The 19,972-nt window shown below is 39.5% G+C and overlaps 1 long non-coding RNA gene across 1 annotated transcript; it reads right to left on the bottom strand.

Annotated features, from left to right (window-relative positions):
* Nucleotides 1–498: 498 nt before the first annotated feature.
* Nucleotides 499–19,336, bottom strand: LOC117299862. The gene is made up of 3 exons (XR_004520121.1): nt 19,301–19,336; nt 8,406–8,502; nt 499–662 (listed from the first exon to the last, which is right to left on the bottom strand). It is a non-coding gene; the product is annotated as an uncharacterized LOC117299862 (long non-coding RNA).
* Between the last annotated feature and the right edge of the window lie 636 nt (nt 19,337–19,972).

The following is a 19,972-nucleotide window of genomic DNA, read 5'->3' as shown; positions in this document are numbered from 1 at the left end:
ATTCACATTTTTTGTCTCTGTAGTGGTAGGGCCTGGGCACATTTACTCTTAGTTTTTGTAGTTTGTAAATTTATCTTAGATTAATTGGTAAATTCGTAAGTTCTATGGTTATAAAGGAATTGTATGGTATAAGCGAATTATTGAGTACAAGCAAAACTCATGGGTAGAAAGGAATTCTATGGTATAAGCGAAGGTACAATCAAGTTCAATTAATGGGTATAACGGAATTCGATGCTTAGGGAATGATATGGTTCAAGCAAGTGCTATGAGTATAAAGGAGTTCTATGGTTTAAGCGAGTTATATGGTTCAAGCTAGTTCTATGTGTGTTAAGAAGCTATGTTATCAGCGAATTATCAGTGGAAAAGAAAAGTATAAAGTAGTTCTAACATTACCGAGGGGAAAGTATAATCAATATTGACCGGCCAGTAATTGCTCTGACAAATGGGCACTCTAGAGGTCTAACTTGCCTGTTCCCAAAAAGAAGTACTTTGTTTTCGCTTTCTTTCACGGAACGTAATGTAAAGGTAAAGTGTCTTACCAATGGCGATGTTTGAGTGGACTTCCTACTTCATATCCGCTTCTTTCTCTGAGCTCGGGTATCCTGGACGAACCATCGCAGAGGATGTACCTCACAGCTTCATTGGAAGTAACATCACAGGAACTGCAAATCGGGAAAGACAAGATCCAAGAAAAGACGTAAATCATTTATCTATTTTTTGAACAGCATCTCACTTCACTCGTTGTCTGTTATATTACCAAAAGTTAAACTTATAATGCGCCCCTTACCTTAAAAAAAAAATAGAATGGAAGAAAAAGATGAATAAAGAAAGACTGGTCACGCCTGTGCCCAACTTTGTTAGAATGTAGAACCACTTTTATTTTAAAAATCATTTGCAGTATCCGCTGCAAACACATACGATTCGAACTGCCTCTAGCTACCGGACAGTCTCGGTGGTCTAGTTGGTATGGCACTGCTCTAGAATTGCAAGGGTCGTGGGTTCGAATCCCACCCGAGTAACATGCCTGTGAAGTTGTTCACAGAACTCGGGAAAGTACTGAGTATGCAGTGCTAATAAACATCGGTGTAAATGGATACAAACAAAACGTAGTCGGTTGTGACAAATACCTAGTTACGTTATGAGAAGCTAGTTGACAAAAATGTTTGTCTAGAAATTATTAAATTTGTTAAATAAATATTTATGTGCTCCTGTCTGAAAGCAAGAAACGTGCAAACCTCATTGAAGTTCCTCCAATGTTCATCCAAGAGATTGACTTTAACTTCCTAGAAAAACAGATCGGGACTCGAGGATAAATTTGTATACGTGTCTCAAGCTTCAAAAAGAGAATCAAGTTTTCAATCATCACCACACGGCCAGTTGCCTTGTGGTCTGCTTCAAACCTAAATCAACGGGACTTGAGGTAAGGATTTGGGATTTTCTTTATCAGCTTAAAGGGGATGTTCATTATTGGTTATCTCCAATGTGTACACCGAGTGCATCTGCTCAGTTGATTCTTGAGAAAGATTATTGTTGACTGGTGATGTATGTTTGTTTCTGGTCACTGATAACTCTAAGCGAAGTGGTTGCTTTCCGATATATGCCTTCCACATCTAGGACCTGGGGCCAATTTCATAGAGCTGCTTAAGCAAAAAAATTGCTTAAGCACGAAAATAGCTCGCTTATTTTACACATGTTACTGGCCAAAATTTCATGCAACATACTTTGCTTGTGACTGGTATTTAGCTTTTGTTCACTTAGCATACCAATTGAGTGGAGTCTTGGCCGGTAATCTGATTTTACTAAGCAATGATTTTTTTGCTTAAGCAAAATTTTGTGCTTAAGCAGCTCTATGAAATTGGGCCCTGGTTCGAATCACGCTGGGGGCAAAGTGAATTGTTCTTTACGTGGGTTTCCCCTGATATATTTCTCTATGGTTTTCCTCCCACATCTTCAAGTGAAATGTCCATCCTTGTCTGCCCTATATTTGGTTCTTTGCTAGTAGTAGTACAGTGATTAATTTTCTGAGAGACCTTTGCTTTTAAAACAGAATTTGAAATGAAATCGAATGAAATAAAAATAAAAGAAAGACTGATCGCTATCATTTCAAACAACGATCACCCACAACATCAGACATGGTGAGAGTGTCGGCTGGAGCCCAAGACAAAACAGAAAAGGAACATAAAAGGACTCGAGAGGGAAATTCTAAAGACCGGGTGCTCCACAAGACATTCTGTGTACAAAGTCTATGGAGAAATCTCAAGTACAGGGACAACGGAAAGAACAAAAAGATGAGGTGTACAAATTCAAACCGTGGACCTATAACAAAAGGGAACAACAAAGTCAACAGCTCGGGGAAGGTCTACAGTTTGGAAACGTGTACCAAACCATTTTGGAGCTGTTGCCAAAAAAGTTTCCGAGTATAAACAAAGGAGGAACAATAGGATGTCTACGGTTTCAGGCGTACACACGCTTGCGAATGTATGTGTGGATGTCACACAGGGGTCACGATACTATCATTGTCTGTACGAAATTCAAAGTGAAAGGCAGACCCACGTGCGTTTGCAATTACAATTTGTTATGCACCCACTTTAAAGCGCAGAAGTCAATAATATTTAGCCTAAGTACGCGACCGCTTTAGATCAATGAAAATGTAAGCACGTCAATGGATTCAGAGACACGTAAAAGTTGTCTTTATAAAGTCACAAGCTCAGCGCAGTTTGAATTTATCAGACGTACGTCAGCGTATAGCAACGACAAGAGTCTATCAGTATGCATGTGATCGAAAACTGTGTTTTCTTAACGTTGTACTTGAACGCGATGCTTTTATTCGGGGAGACTTTAAACGATCGCCGTTTCTTGCATAAGTCGAGAACCCTTATACTATATAGACCGTTTTCTGCATCCTACTGTGGGCATGCAAATACAGACCTCTAAAACGACTGCCGTGAAACAAAGCATACATAAAGTAACATTTGAAGAAATCTTCAAGTGGTTCCAGTTTCCTTTCTTATTTAATTTTAATCTCAAAAGTGTGCTCTTTAAAGCTGATGTGGTCTCAACGTTTAGACAGTATGCTTAATACTCGTCTTCAGGAGAAGTTTTCGTATATTTTTATATTTCAATTCATTCAATGCAAACACAGACCTCTGTATATAACAACTGCCATGAAAAAAGTATAAAAGTGGCATTTACAAGATTCCCTCAAGTGGTTCCATATTATCTTTCTATTCCTTTGATTCTCAAAAGTTTGCTCTCTAAAGAGCTAGTGTTTTCTCGACGTTTCTGGGAAGAGCCGGTGTGGTCACGACGTTTCGAGCAGTAGACTTTACTCGTCTTCAGGTCTAGAGTAAGCAAATACAGCGACTGCCATGAAAGAAAGCATACATCAAGTGACATTTAGAAAAATCCACTCGTCTTCGTGTCCCAAGTATGCAATAGACCTCTTTAACGATCGACTGTCATGAAAACAAGAAAAAAGAGTATAAAAGTGCCATTTAAACGAATTCCTCAAGTGGTTTCTTTATATTTCTTTGATTCTCAAAAGTGTTCTATATATGCACTACATGTACGTCATCATCAGGTTCACTGCAGTCGGCCGTCCAACATCCATTAGCTACACTAACGCAGAATGTAGCTTTTCTAGACAGATCAATTGTTACAAAAACACACCAAAATCCACACACATATAAAAAAAAACTTCTCATAAATAATGTGTGGACCTTTAGGAACAAGACTTCATGCAGCGAAGCATAGACACCATACGGCACTAGTTAAAAGGGAAAGTGTGTCTTGTCGCAATCATGTTTAAAATTTATCCAAGGGAGGGGGAGGGGAATTCGTGAGCCAAAGAAATGTTTTGGGCTCTTGTTGTATGAAACCGAGTCAAATGTTTTTGTTTTTTTCGATATCCTGTTGTGGGACCTTTTTTTTTCGATTTCGCTAGCGAATTTCCATGACACTTTGACTCATGTACACATTTAGAAACTTTTTTTGTTGCCAAGTTCACACAATAATTCCATTCCAGAATGAACTTCGAGTTTCAGTTCTGTCGCACTGACGTTAAATTATACGCACATTATTCGCTTGAACGCGACACGGTGAAAGAATTGAAGGCATGAAATTCAACAGCAATTTACTCGTGGGACCAAGGTCTTATCGAATAACTGCAAATTTGTGTTTGCCATTACAAATAGAGCGCGAAAAATGTATCGTTAATGACCGTTACGAAACGTGTCATTGTTGCCTGCGCTCAAGTGTGGACATTAAAATGTTATTAACTCGTTGGTTGGCAAACCTGACTTTGTAATTCAATTTTGTATTTCTCTCTTCACAAGTTTATTACAAATACACACACAAAAAGGAATATCACAAATATAAGAGAAGGCGAGACTGAGGAGGGAAATGTAAACAATTTTAGAACATTAAGGTTCAGTACAGAACAGGTACAGACGCGCAATACATGTACTAATAGAATAATAACCGTATTCATAACGCGCATTTTTCCAAAGGATACAAAGTGCTAAGTATTTACTGAAAGGTGAGTGGAACGGAACTTGAGTTACGGAGACCTAATCCTAAGCACAATGGTTTACAAAGTGGCGCAATATGCTGCAAATCCAGCTAGGAACACTGGGGCGAACCCCTTCTCTTTACGATAAGTGGTTCTTAAACGCGCGTTACACAACACACGGGATCAACGGTTTTACGTCCCATCCGAAGGACGAAGCAACGGTTAAGTGTCACGACTGGGACGACTCGAACCCACACTCTGCTAATCAGAAACACCAGAGTTTGAGTGTGGTGCTCTTAACCAATCCTCATCATACTGATTAGGAAATGAGTTAGGCACCACGTGACCCAGGCTTTGAGTGAACAATACACGCGTAACTTTGGAGATGCTTCTTAGTTTTCAAAATGCTTCACAGGGTGCCATTTCCAGAAGAAAATGCGATGGAGCCATTTCCCTTTCAAAAACGAAGCATACAGGCCTGTGTACCATTTGCATTGCTATCTGTACCATTTTCTCATTCATAAAGTTAAGGTTTACATTAAAGGCAGTGACACTATCGGTAATTACTCAAATTACTTATTAGCATGAAACCTGCCTTGGTAACGAGTAATGGGGAGTTGTTGATAGTATAAAACACTGTCAGAAAAGGCTCCCTCTGAAGTAAAGTAGTTTATCGAGAAAGAAGTAATTTTCAACGAACTTGATTTCGAGACCTCAGATTTAGAATATTTGAGGTCTCCAAATTAAGCATCTGAAAACACAACAACCTTGTGTGACAATGGTGTTTCCTCTTTCATTATTATCTCACAACTTCGACGACCGAGTGAGCTCAAACGTTCACAGGTTTGTTATTTAATGCATATGTTGAGATACAGTCAGTGAGAAAGAGCGGTCTTTGACAATTACCAATAGTGTCCAGTGTCTTTAAGCCAAAGCAAAACAAGACAAAACTACGGAGCCCCAGTAAATGGCAAAGCACGAACAATCCAGAAATCTCTCAGCCAAAAACAAGTGGGAGAAGTGTAGAAGAAAGATCGAGTACCTGCAGCGGCTTAACAAAACAATCATAGTCTTCAGTCTCATTCAGAGAAATCAAAACAATTCTCGTGGTGATGGGTTAGCTAAGACTGACCCCTGTAGTCATGCTTCTACTTGGATGCAATGCTTTACCCCTCAGACCCCCTGCCTGATATTGCAGATTCCACCCGCAATCAGTCATTCCACACTCGCGGTAATTGCAACCTATATAACAACACTGACATGTTAAAAGGAGAGGTTTCCCCTTCCAAGGATCCCGATTAAAGGCACTGGACACTAAAATAATAATATCTAAGCCTGATATAGCGCACGTATCTACCAACAAGGTACCAAAGGCATACATTTATACAGAAAGATTGGTTATAGGAGTTCTGAATTCTGAGACCCAATTATTATGTAGCACCTTTCAAGGGTTTACAAGGTGCTAGGGCGCATTCAGCAGCCATAGCCAGGACCACTAGGGCGAACCCCTTCTCTATTTGATAGGTGCACCGGGTTCTTTTACATGCGTTACACAACACATGGGACCAACGACTTTACGTCCCATCCGAAGGACGATGCAATGGTTAGGTACCTTGCTTAAGGACACAAATGTCCCGGCTGGGGATTCGAACCCACACTCGGCTCATTAGAGACACCAGAGGTGGAATTCGGTGTTATTAACCTCTCGGCCACACTCTTAGGATTAATCTTAGAACTTGGGACGAGTAAAGTTTCGTTTACATAGACGTGAGGACGCATTGAACCCACGTTAGGACGAGTTACTCGAGTGAGGATTAAGCCTAGCGTTTCGCGAAATCCGCTGCATGACACATGGCACTTACTCCAAATACATGTTACAATAGCATAAAAACTAACTTGCGAACGAGCAATGGAGATCCGTTGATAGTATAAACTATTGTGAGAAACGGCTTCCTCCGAAGTAACATATTTTTGAGAAAGAGATAACTGTTCAATCATATATTAAAAGACGTCGGGCATGATGAAGCCTTTTAAATATGCGTCTGAAAGCACACACATTAATTGTGCAACAAGTTTGTTTCATTATTCTCTTGCAACTTCGAAGACCAATTGAGTCCAAGTATTCACAGATTTGTATAACTTTATGCACTTGTTGGGGTACACGAAGTGAGAAAATACTGTTCTTTGACAATACCAGAGGTGTCCGGTGCCTTTAAGGTGAGTTCAACGACTCCTCGCTAAACCAGTCTGTGCTTCCTCTTCCACCCGCCTGATGCATTGCCTTCCTTTACCCCCCGTTTTCATACGAAACGAAGGACCCGCGATGTGTTGTCAAAATCACTCTAATTAACTTTGCAATTTGCCGGACTCAGACTTAAGCCGTATCCCCCTTAATACGGCTAGTCTTGCCTCAAGACGTTACTGAAATATCACGTAAGACACTGTGTGTATTGGTGGGCGCTTGGTAACAGAGCTTTAATTTCCGGTTTATAATATCCCTTGTATGGAGGTCATCAAAGTTCAGTATTGTACAGGAAATTTGAAGCTCGATGGTCGGCATGTATCGCAGTAATTAAACCAAGGGAATAGTATAAGGTTTTACGTTTGTGTGGTTAAGTTTCGCCCAGTTTGATCCCACATCGCCAACTAATCGCAAATTAATACTCGATAAGCGCACATTAGCCGTGGAATGAGATGCATGCTGGTCTGCAAAACCGGGGTGTTAAAGTTGACACCATGGGTGGTGTTAACTGTAGATAGAGAAGGAAATATTATATAGAAGAGAATCAACGATGATACGGTGTATAAAATAACACCAGTGTATTAATTAAACATATATTAGTGTTAATTTTAAACCATGTGGTGTAAAGTTGGTGTTCTTTGTGTATTTCTACGACAACAACCAATGGTGATGTAAACACCACACGGTCCATTGACATGACAAAGATAGGTTTGACGTACTCTCCAGTTGTATAATGTTAGAAAGTTTGCTTGCTCCACGGCCATCGACCTGGTGCCATAGAAAAATAAAAGGCAATCCTAGATCAATACCCATACGTTTTCTTGAATGTTTTGACTGTTTACTGTCATTTTACTGTCAGCACATCATCACTCAATGTCTTCATTTTGATGATGGTCGAGTTTGGCGCCACTCCCCCAAGAGAAAACGACCCGTGTCCTCGCACCCTATCGTCAACTGAACCACTTTAAAGGAACTGTACACCATTCAACAGTTTTCAGATTAGAAAATTCCAACCATTTTGTACACATTTCAGAACAATTCAGAGTACTACTTTGAAATGTTCTGAAATGATGCGCGGTCACGCCTCCGAAAATTCTAGTTTCCTCCATGAGTAGATCGGTCTTTGCACACGTTTTTTACGTGTTTGGATAGAATTCCGAATTCGCAAAGGACAACAATTTCAAGAAGCTTCAAGAACTCTGCTACTACAACTATAACTACGGGAATTATGCAATAAAACCGTTGCAAAACAAAGTGGCATATTGCGTTTTCACGAACTGACACACAAGTTGTAACACAAATGTGCAGAAAACAAACGCAACGTTCCGAACTGAAACAAACCCAGTGTGAGAAACTTTACTAGCGAACGTCCGTTTTTACAAAAGTGCACACACAAAGTATTGCGACACATGGAATATGGTTCCACGAATTTGCATATTCAAACCAAGGAGGGAAATAGTAAAAAAAAAAATGGTTCAAAGCCACAAAGGATAACAAAAATACGCAAGCAAATTATTCAAGAACATGGGAAGAAGCTGCAGTGTTGATGCATGGGGCAACGTTTCTTAGACGAAGACACACTATTTGATTTCAATCCTAAGCTAGTTAAAACACATCAGGCAACAACGAATGCAAACACTTGATATAGCTCACCTGCTCCAGTTTGCTTCCCCTTCTTTGTAGGTTGCTTGAGTTGACCCTAGACGGAAAGTTCATCCAGAGAAACAGTAAGGCGAACTAAACCTGTCCCCTATACAGAAAACAAGACCAAGTAACTATTTAAAGGAACAACCCATACATGTCAAGAAGTTCATCCAGAGAAACAGTAAGGCGAATGTCTCATAGAAAGGAAACCACGCAGGTCAAACTTGAAAGGAACAAACACACATCCTACACATTAAACAAACTGCCAACTCCTCCTTTAAGGAATATAAGGAGAGGGGATGACGTCACAGAATCAAAAGAACGAGAGATGCACTTTTGGGACTATCGGATCGATTAGGAATACAACTCGCACTTCCCTCCCGCCTCTCCCCATTGCACCAAGTCCCTCGTTTAAATATGTTGACATTGCAATAATCTATGACATTTCCGGACACACGTGGGGAAAAAACTCTCGCATTTATTCATTTTATCATCGACATCCTCCTTCAGCAACCTCATTTTTTTTTCTTTCGCGGGAGAGCTTCCTCTCTCCTCCCATATTTTGAATTGTTCCGGATTTTCTTTTCACCGTGTTCCAGACAAGCTTGTTTACATCATAAGGATTGCTATACGCTGCAACCTCTTTCCAAACGATGCGTGCATTCGATCACCCTCGTGTGGGTCGTTTGGCAGTAAAAAGTTCTTCTGAAGGCAGTTCTTCGAAATAATCATTTGCATAAAACTCACTTGGTAACGAGTAATGGGGAGAGGTTGATAGTATTAAACATTGTGAGAAACGGCTCCCTCTGAAGTGACGTAGTTTTTGAGAAAGAAATAATTTTCCGCGAATAGACCTCAGATTACCAATTTGAGGTCACGAAATCAAGCATCTGAAATAAAAGCACACAACTACGTGAGACCAGTGTGTTTTTTCTTTCATTTCTCGCAACCTCGACGACCTATTCAACTCAAATTTTCAGGTTTGTTATTTTACGCATATGTTGAGATACACCAATTGAGAAGACTAGTCTTTGACAATTACCAATAGTTTCCAGTGTCTTATATTATCAGAGCAAAAATTATATTTAGAGGAACAAACACTCCCCTACCGGGGCCATACTTGTTTTCTGATAGTCTAGTGTAGCATCAAATGTACGAAACTGATCCCCAACCTCTGCTGATGTATGTATACCTGCTATTTTGCTTCGCCGGCCCTGTTGCTTGTTTTCATTCTAAATTGCGTGAAATTGATTCATCAATATGAGCACAAGCTCCCATTTCCTTTTTGACATCGGAGTGACCCAGAATCGACGGCCGCGATTAATTTACCTCTTTTGTATTTGCCTTCTTCACTTCCGATTTATCGACGTCGTTGGAACTTTTCCGTGTCCGTGTTTTACCTAGAAACAAAGCCTGGCGTATGATAAACAAAGGAGTCGTCTCGAAACGGAGAACTGTTTGGGGTATGTAAGGATGCTGGCCTCATTACTGATCATGGAGGAAACTGAATCCGGTGTGGCAGGAAGTTCCATGTCCCCCCCCCCCCACACACCCCCACACCCCTAATGGGAAACTGTGGTAAAACTAACTTCGTCTGATAGCGCCCTTTTTTTTCTGCTCCTCCAACCCAAGTAAATTTCCAATATGCGGGACAGAGTAACCGGCGGATAGAATTCCTTGGGACACCAACATTTGAACCAATGATACGGAGTTGTTGGTGGTCGGTAACCAGCGAAACAGTCCGCCTTACAGAGCTGACATTCTGTTTTTATCAGACTTTATTTCAGCACATTATATAAATAACGTGGATGGTTAATATTATCGGCACTACAGCATAATAAACAAAACAAAAATCGTGTCATTAACAACGCAGCAATTATAATGGTCCGGTGTCTAGCTTATAGACAAATTGAAATGTCACGACTGGGACTCGAACCCACACTCTGCTGATCGGAGCCTGAGTTGGGTGTTCTTATCCGCTCATTCGCATACAACACCAATATGTTTGTTGTTCTACCCTCAAATTATTTGTAATTTTTCCTTTACCCCCCCCCCCCCCCCAACGCACAAACACCCATACTGCAAAGTGATATCGACTGGTGGATTACTTTATCTTCTTCAATACAGCTCCTAATTAAATTTGGACTAGTCCCAGCATCCTTATTTACCGATGTATGTTGATTTTTTCCAATCGCCATTTCCTTTCAACATTCGCACTGTTTTACGTTCACCGAAATCAATTTCATACATTCGTAGTAAAAAATATATATTTACGCTTTTGTATTAAACCATCTTTAATCCATAGGATAATGAAATTACAATTAATTGACCTTAAATCATTGAGCCGACGTACTTTGCTTTGTGAAACCAACGAGGACTTTATCTCCTTCAAAACAGCACTTAATTAAATTCGGATTAGTCTTTAAAATAGCCTTGTATGCCGATGCATATAAGTGATCTTTTGAGTCGCGCCGTTTTCTTTCAACGTACAAAATAGCACTAATGTACACAAACATTTTCCTACGTTTATTTTAACACATGAAGTCAGCACTTGCCACTCCCATTTAATATTATCAAAAATGAAGCTTATAAAGACAGGTTATAAAAGCATACTTCTGATTTTGAATACTTCGAGGCATACCAAAGCCGCTGCATGATCCTAAAACAACTAAATTTCCAACAGTTATGATAAATTTTCATCGTGGATGAAGAATATTATTTTTCCTTTAAAGCCTTACATTTATGTGAGTTATCACCACTGTATATTCAGTGCACTATATATTATATATATATTTTTTTATGGCCACAGATCTTTTTCTTACGCCGCACCGTTTCTTTGGAATAGTCTTCCTGTGCATATTCGCCAAGCTAATACTTTACAATGTTTTAAGTCCTTGTTGAAAACTCATTTGTTTAAAGCTTCTTTTTTTGGTAATTTGCCTATTTGTATCTTGTATCTTTCTCTAATTGTTTATTTTATTGTTTCTTTAATGCGCTTAGAGGCTTTTGCATTAGGCGCTTTACAAATGTCTTATTATTATTATTATTATTATTATTATTATTATTATTATTATTATTATTATTATTATTATTATTATTATTATTATTATTATTATTATTATTATTATTATTATTATTATATAGTACTCTGACACTGCTATAGAATTGCAAAGGCCTTGGGTTCGAATCCCATCCGAGTAATAATGCCTGTTACTAAAATTCTCCTTAGAAAGATTTGACTTTCCACATAATTTTCACAAGATAGAACTTTTCAAACACGATTTACCTTTCGCAACACAACCTAAGGGTCCGGTAGATACCGCTTTTCATATACTTGTTAGCCTTTTCTTTGTATTTGTTGACTTTCAGTAACTGCGTTTCACTGAGTAAAACAACCAAATTTCTAATAGATTTTAAGTTTCATCGGGAGCGAACATCATTTTGTTTGAACTCTTTTTCCGTTTCAGATACCATTTGCCTTTCAAAGCACAAACTATAGGGTAAATACCACAGTTCAAATGGGAAGTACCCGACGCTTTTCATTTATACTTGCTAACCATTCTTTAGTATCTTGTAGACTTTCAGTAATTGCATTTGACTAAGTAATCTTAGAAGGATCTACACCCGCCGGCGTAGGACTAACTAAATAACAAGCAACGTTTGTTTTGTGCTCGCTCGTTTCGAATTGGCTCAGAAAAACACTGGCAGATGACTTCTACGACTTTTGGCTGGCGAACCCGAAGCAATTTGGGTCCTCTTTCAAAGGTTGGCACTTCCTGAACGTTCAGCAGATAGAAGCTCTATCCACTCTGCCTAAGCGACTGGCTGTAACTGATTCCGACAAGCCTATGGTAATGCCAGTTAGGTTATACTGCAAAACAAGTATAAGATGTACTTCTTTGCCAATGGACTTAGTTCTTTTTCTTTAGTTTGTCTTTACAGATCGCTCCAAAGTCTGATCTCACTCAAGCCCGGTTCATACTTCATGCGAATGCTTCGTGGCGAAGCCAATTTGTTTGCGGCACAATTTGAAAGGGAGTGCGTACCGATTATTGCGTCACCCAAAATCGCTTTGCGTTCGCATTCACAGGAAGTACGAACCGTGCTTTATTATTCTGCTTGTGCTGCGAATGAAATATGCTAATTACATTCACGCATGCGTACAGACCCTTTTGGTTGGCAAACTCCATAGAGTTGTGCACTAAGCAGACGCGCAGTTGCGTCTGCGTCACGCACCCATTAGCCGTGTACAAAACAGCGCGATGTTCCCTCATGTTGCCAACCAAAACGTTAGTGCGCACGCGCTACGTGCAATTTACATATTTCAAGGGAATAATAATAATAATAATAATACACGGTTTTTATATAGCGCTTTTTCACGGGGTGTCTCAAAGCGCTTCCGACATTATTACCCCTGGTCACTGGGCCTTAAATCATTCCTTTAACCATCTCAGCTCCCTGGGGAGTATACAGCCTAGAAGGGTCTATTGAAAATTGCTTTCGGTCATGCATTTCACCAGACAAAGAAACATTCAACTTTAACATGTTCAGGGACGCTGTGGAGTGGATTCTATAACAAAATGGAACCTGTCATGATACAAGCCCATCCAGTAAACGCAGGCTCACTACAAAATGCAACGAATAATTTTCAGACTGACAACCGCAAGCCAGGCATCCCGAAGGATCCAAGTGGCAAACAGGGATCGTATTCTGAGCGCGTCAACCATCCTCCCAAACAGATTACTTTAATGAAAAGGAGCACACGAAATGAAGACTAATTTCTATGCCAGAACTTTCAGGAAGTATGTTTATTCTCATGCATTTGAGGGGAGGGGCTTATTATTAAGGGCAGGAGGACCTGATATCTCATACGATACACGAATCTACAGGAGTTGGCTTACAATTCAGCATTATACACAACTCCCAGGAAGCTTGTACATAAATCACACCACTTATGATATCTCCACTTTCAACTACTCGGGTTGGATTACCCGTTTGGAAAGGACTGCCTCTGATTTATTTGTTAGTCAAGAAGTGGCGCTCGCTACAGGGGTTGACATTAGACTTGTGAACAAGTCTTTAATGGTCGCAGTGAGATAGTCGAGTCGTTGTGGTGGCGTAGTGATCCAGGTTTCCTCGATCGAATACTGCTCTCACGAGAACACTGCTCTGCTGGTTGCGGACTTCCATGGCCGTTAGACCAATTGTCCCGTGGAACCCAGCAGTCTCGCGATTATACCGCGGGATTTGCGGGGAGGTTCGGAATCGCGCGGAGAAAGTCAGAGTTTGCTATCACTGCGACGGACATTTAACGACTTGACACAAGTCTAGGTTGACATGTAAATCCGATGTTTCACTTTCACTTATTAAGTCCCGGGCCCACCCCGTTGGGAGTTATACGGAGAAACTTTATAGGAGGTGTATAACATTGCGAGGCCTCGGGTTTGACGATATCGCGATAAGGGAGGCTTTGGAGGGAAGATCCAATGTCTGAGCTGAGGTATTTGTTTTGTCCTGTTGTTCCACTTCTCCAATTGAAGTCCTCGTGTATCATATCTTTCAAATAGTCATATCGGTTTTATGTCATAAATACTATCCCTTTTTCATGTTGGCCTGACTACGTACTTCTTTTTTTTTACTGACATATCAAAATTACTCTTGAAGAGAAGATGCACCAATTCAGATATTGACTTGAAAAATGATTGACGACTGAAATCAGATGGGGATATCAACAGGTGGTATGGGATTGAGTCTACCTTTGTGGATGAAACGAAATTATTCTTGGCACAAATTTACACCAGTAAAAACGTAATGAGAAATATATCTGACATGTGATCCCCAGTGGACCTTTTCTTAATAAATACAACTTTGTATGCTTTCCCCCAGTTGCATAAAAAGCCTTCATCTGAAGTTTAAGAAAAACTACGTTACTTCAGAGGAAAACAATTCTTACAATGTTTTATACTATCAACAGCTCTCCATTTCTCGATACCATTCATGACGATGACTAGAGCAAACTAGTCGAAACGTTGAGACCAATTTAAGAACTCACTGTCTCCGCGGTCGTGCACCAAAAAACGATCCTATAACCTTAAAGGCAGTGGGCACTATTGGTAATTACTCAAAATAATTATTAGCATAAAACCTTACTTGGTAACGAGTAATGGGAAGAGGTTGATAGTATACAACATTGTGAGAAACGGCTCCCTCTGAAGTGGAGTAGTTTTCGAGAAAGAAGTAATTTTCCACGAATTTGATTTCTAGACGTCAAGTTTAGAATTTGAGGTCTCGAAATCAAGCATCTGAAAGCACACAACTTCGTGTGACAAGGGTGTTTTTTCTTTCATAGTTATCTCGCAACTCCGACGACCAATCGAGCTCAAATTTTCACAGGTTTGTTATTTTATGCATATGTTGAGATACAGCAAGTGAGAAGATTGGTCTTTGACAATTACCAATAGTGTCCACTGGCTTTAAGTGGTCTCCTGAACTATCCGAAAAACCGCGGTAGTAAAATATATAGCAATTAGACAGTTCTCTAAAGAAACTCTACCAAGTATATACACACTACCGCAAACCAAACATAATATTGACACCCCACCATGCAATGCCTCAAATCCAGAAAGGTAAGTTTTTGTTCTATCAATTATTTCGAGTAATTACCAATAATCCATCGCCTTTAATGTGCGAAAATGACAAGGAATATTCTCAGACGAACTGGCCGATGATCGGAGGATATTCCGGATAGGCCTTTTATGACAAAGATGAAAATATGTTTCACGAACTCTTGGATTTGATATTCAGATATTGTAAAGAAGTAACCACACCCCTTCTCGGAAGGCAATCTCAAAGCCTATTCACTTTCATAACAGCTGCTCAGCTGTTCAGCACGGGCTCAAATATTTTCATCCTCACAAAAAAGGATCCGAAGATTAAACCTGGATTATTATTACATAGTTTTAATAACCAGCAGAAAAGAAAATACAATCTTAGTAGAGGTACGGCAACATGGCTGATTATACAAGGCTAGGTAATTACTAATATTCCACGGCATGTTGGGGCTATTTGTTCCCCCTGTTGCAGCCTGCCAGACGCTTCTCTTCCCCCGGCCATCAAGCCTCAGGATCCAAACTCGTAACTTTCCCAAATCTGATACAATCGACCCCGCAGGGAGAACCAAACAGTTCCTGTGCTGATTCAGGTCCCCACCGGGGAACGATCTTATTTTCACAGGGCAGGTGAACAAAACAATACGTTCGGGAGGGCTAAGCCAATATTTGAAATTCTCTTCCGTCGATCCGTTTCAAAGTTTACACAACACGGAGTCCTGGCAGAGTTTGAAGTCTGGGGGCACTGCACCACGCCGAGGCGGGCATTGACCTTTGACCCGTGATGACGTCAATCGGGGGTGAACATGCAGTTCCTTAAGTTACAAGCCACGCATGTGCAATGGAAGAGTAACAGTCACTCTTTGAATATGATACTCTCTTAATTCTCCCAGCTACCATCAATAGCGTTTGCAGCTTATTACACGTGCCTGTCTACGTATGTTTTTTTATTCCAGAGGGCTACAAGGTCCCGGAAGCCAGCATTACATTATGCTTGTTTAGACTAACACTACACTCACACATTCTCTAAAGTTGAAAAAGTTTTACATAATTACACTGGACGGATGCATGCTAGTCTAGCAATAACATTGTATTTTGTTACAGTAATCACGCAAGCATTATGGAGCAAGGGAATTCTCGAAGTGTTAAGTCTGAAACTCAACACTATGGACAGCTTGACTGCAAACGTTCAAGAGAAATCTCTGTATAGACCTGACCACGAAACATGTCTCGTGTCTACAAAACAGCCACAGTGCTGGACTATTGCCGAGACAATTTGTACACAAAATGGAAGAAAATGTAGATTGCATTGTCTGATCAGACAGTGCAATCTACATTTTCTTCCATGAATATCAGCAGCATCATGATAAGAAATAAAATTTAAACACCATAATATGATTTAAGATGTACCTTTCACATATTGTAATTGTTGAAAATATTAAGCGGTGAACATTTCAAATAAGTTAAAACCTCAAACGCAGTTATCTCCGATTTTTTATTTTATTTTATTTAATTATTTTTTTTTAGGGGGGGGGAAGGTGCAGTCAATTGCATCGGCTATTTTGGGGCACAAGGGAAAAGATGGCGTGCCGCAGCTTGTCATTTACTTTCGCTTGGAATACAGTACGAACCAACGATTTCAAAATTAGGTTAACTTCAACGCGGTTTTCTCCAAACACCAAGTCTTGCCTGCCAAACAACTGCAGTGGACTTTGGGGCACTTCGTGGACTTGCTGACGATTTATGCAACAATAGGCGGTTTGCCGCGGCTCGTCATAATTTTTACTTTCGATTAGAAACTTTCTGGTATTAAGTAACACGTACGAGACAAGTTACTTTTCATACCTCACTGTTATTTATAACCCCTTTTATCAGCACAAAGTAACGAGTGCTGCCGGTTACAATAAATAAACGGACTATTTTACTCATTAAAAGCTAATGGTGAACATACATTACCCAATTATGATTGCACTTCTAAAAAATGTCATCAGTGTTTTATCAACTGATCTATATTTGACATGCGAGATGTAAGGTTGAATAATACAAACTACCAAACACCCCTGTCACCATGGAAGAGTTATGTTTCCCAATGAACATAAGTTCTTGAGTGTTATTCAAAGATTTAGCCCAGAGAGAAGTGTCACCTAAAACTACAGTATAGGCCGCCAGAAAATAATTGCAGATAATTCAAAAGTGAGACATTGAAACTAATGCTGTTGGTATATCTCAGACTGGCTTCACCAGACGTACATCACCACCCACAAAAAACAATTGCATAATTCCTTCGTAAATGGTAACTTTTGGATTCATAACTTTCCCTAACTCTAACAATTATTAGAGTTGGGGAAAGTGCAGACTATTCAAGTTACTGCGCAGACAGCTAGGCTGTATACGACAAGCTTTGCTAATGATGTGTCTACTTTGCCGCGCCCTAGAAGTGTCAACTGCAATTTCCTTGTTTTTTCAATCTTATTTTGGTATCTCCGTTTTTGGTATCTCCGTTGTGTTTGAATCCTGATCAAACCCGCATTCAATTAGTTCATAATGTAAAGCAACGAGGACGAGTGTATCATTTGAGTATAATGGAAGTACAAATTACTCAGTGTATCTGCTTAAATGCACGTTTTTTGCGGCACTTGTAGCTCGAGACCTTCGGATGGGACGTAAAGATGTAGGTCCCGTGTTTTTTTATAACAACTATCAACGCACGTAAAATACCCCAGTACAACATTTAATTAAATTTCAGTTTGCTTTCAGGTATCACAGGAGTTTGACTCTAGTGTTTACATTGTATTAGTGTTGTATTGTACTGCCAAGAATATACTGTATGCATATTTTAAGTTATTTTATTTCACAAAAAGTTGTATACTACTTAGGGTTAATATATACTCTAATCCATTTTGGACAACAGCATTAGGAGAACTCTCCATGGATTCGTCTTTGAGAACTGACCCCCCCCCCCCCCCTCGCCACTACCTTTTATTCCCAACGTCATTGATTGTGTGGCAGATGACTCATCAAGCTATTATAGTATAAAAAATGCTCAAGCCAAAAAGGCACTTAAGTGTGGTTTTCATTTCCTGTACAGGAATGTATTTTACACTCAATCCAGCTAATGAAATGTTGTTGGTTTTTTCTTCATCTTTCTTAAAAAAGTGATTGCTTTGAATGTCTATTATATTCGCACTAGGCATATTGATTGAGTCTGATCAACTTCTAAACCATGCAATTAAGTATTCGATTTCTTTTCCTGTACATGAATGTATTTGAGACCCAATCAAGAATCAAGTTGATTGGGTTTTTTTCTCTTCATTTTTCTGAATAAAAATTGATTGCTTTTAGTTTGTATTATATTCCTGCATTGATTGATTCGGTTGTATTAATAAACCATGCAATTAAGGGTGCGTTTTCTGTATTATATTCGCGTCATTGATTGATTCGGTTGTATTAATAAACCATGCAATTAAGGGTGCGTTTTCTTTTCCTTTACAGAAATGTACTCGATACCCAATCAAGCTAATGAAATGTTTGGGTTTTTTTTTTCTCAATCTTTCCTCTCTCGTTTTTGATTGAATTTGTTGTATTCCTCAACCATGCAATTAAGGCATAGAAATCTCAACTAAGTGTTCATTTACCTCTCCTGTTTATTGATTAGCCATATGCACATTATGCCAATTGTCTTCTCCCCTTGGGAATGGAAAACGTGAAGAAACTTGATTTGATTTGGTCTCGGTCTGAAGGCTGAGACGTCTACGTCAGCAAGACGGACTTCAATCTCAAGGCCTGCACGAGCTATGTCATGACGGGTCGCGTACGCTAGCTGCGTGCTTATATACCCGTTAAAGGTAATGTCTTCGAATTTGAATTGCAGCCGTGTATATCATTTTCAAGAGAAATAGCCTGTCAAGTGTGAGCGCATACAATGGTTAACACGGTATCTAACAGTCCCAAAATATTGCGATGAACGTAACCAATCGAATTCTCAAACTGTTGGCTCCTAATAGACCTTTATCATTGCACGGTCATCTCGAATTTCTACTATTCAAATCTATGTAACCAAACTGAGGTTAGTAGACTGAAAAAAAATATTCGCATTAATTACTGTTATTGGACGCAGGGAACATGACAAAGATGGTGGCAATTTGATAAGGGTCCTTTGGTGGTTTACGTAATGGTTATAAATCTTTATGTGTGTTTGCATTTTCATGCAGTCATTGAACATGCAGCTTGTATGTACACAGGGGAGTCTAACAGAAACGTTACGTTACTTTTAATAAGTTGTATTTTTTTACTTACCATTTTGTTTTCTGTCTTACTGTAAGTCATGACGCATCAGCTACGCTCGCTGCAAGTTCAGCAGCAAGTTCATTAACCTGTTTAAGGTTTAAACAAAATTAATCTGAGCTGCAGCAGGATATATTATTTTTAAGAGAAACATTTAAAAAAATATGAGATACACAATTGCAAAATACTGAAAAATAAACTCACTTTACGTTCAAATAATCAATAATTCCATAAACTTTGCGGTTATTTTACGAGTATTCATAAACAAAGTAACGGGAGTCAACCAGTAACGGTATTGCGGTATTGAACGTGTAAACGTTATTAAAGCATTCCTTTACTTGCCATTTTTGTTTTACCCTTTACTAAACATTTTACAATTTTAACTATAATATGTTGACTGTTCTGAAAAAGTGGGGTCTAACGAAATCTCTATTTTGGATGACGTCATCCGAACATAAATGTAAAGATTAACCTGTTCGGAGTTGAAAATAAAATTGCGTTGCGTAAGAGCTCGCATGGTCCCCTAAATGCAACTGCGCTCGGTGTTGAGCTCGTTGATTCATCAAATGCTTCTGCATAACCAGGGTATGGGTACATGCAGTGTTCACACTGCACCATTAAACCGAGGAGCCTTGAGGCTCTAATGGGGCTGCACAGCTATGCTTCATCATCACCTGCTATCGA

This window comes from Asterias rubens, chromosome 15 (assembly GCF_902459465.1).
Source record: "Asterias rubens chromosome 15, eAstRub1.3, whole genome shotgun sequence".
Classification (NCBI taxonomy): Eukaryota; Metazoa; Echinodermata; class Asteroidea; order Forcipulatida; family Asteriidae; genus Asterias; species Asterias rubens.
Note: the sequence above shows the minus strand (reverse complement) of the source record. Positions and strands in the feature narration are given on the sequence as shown.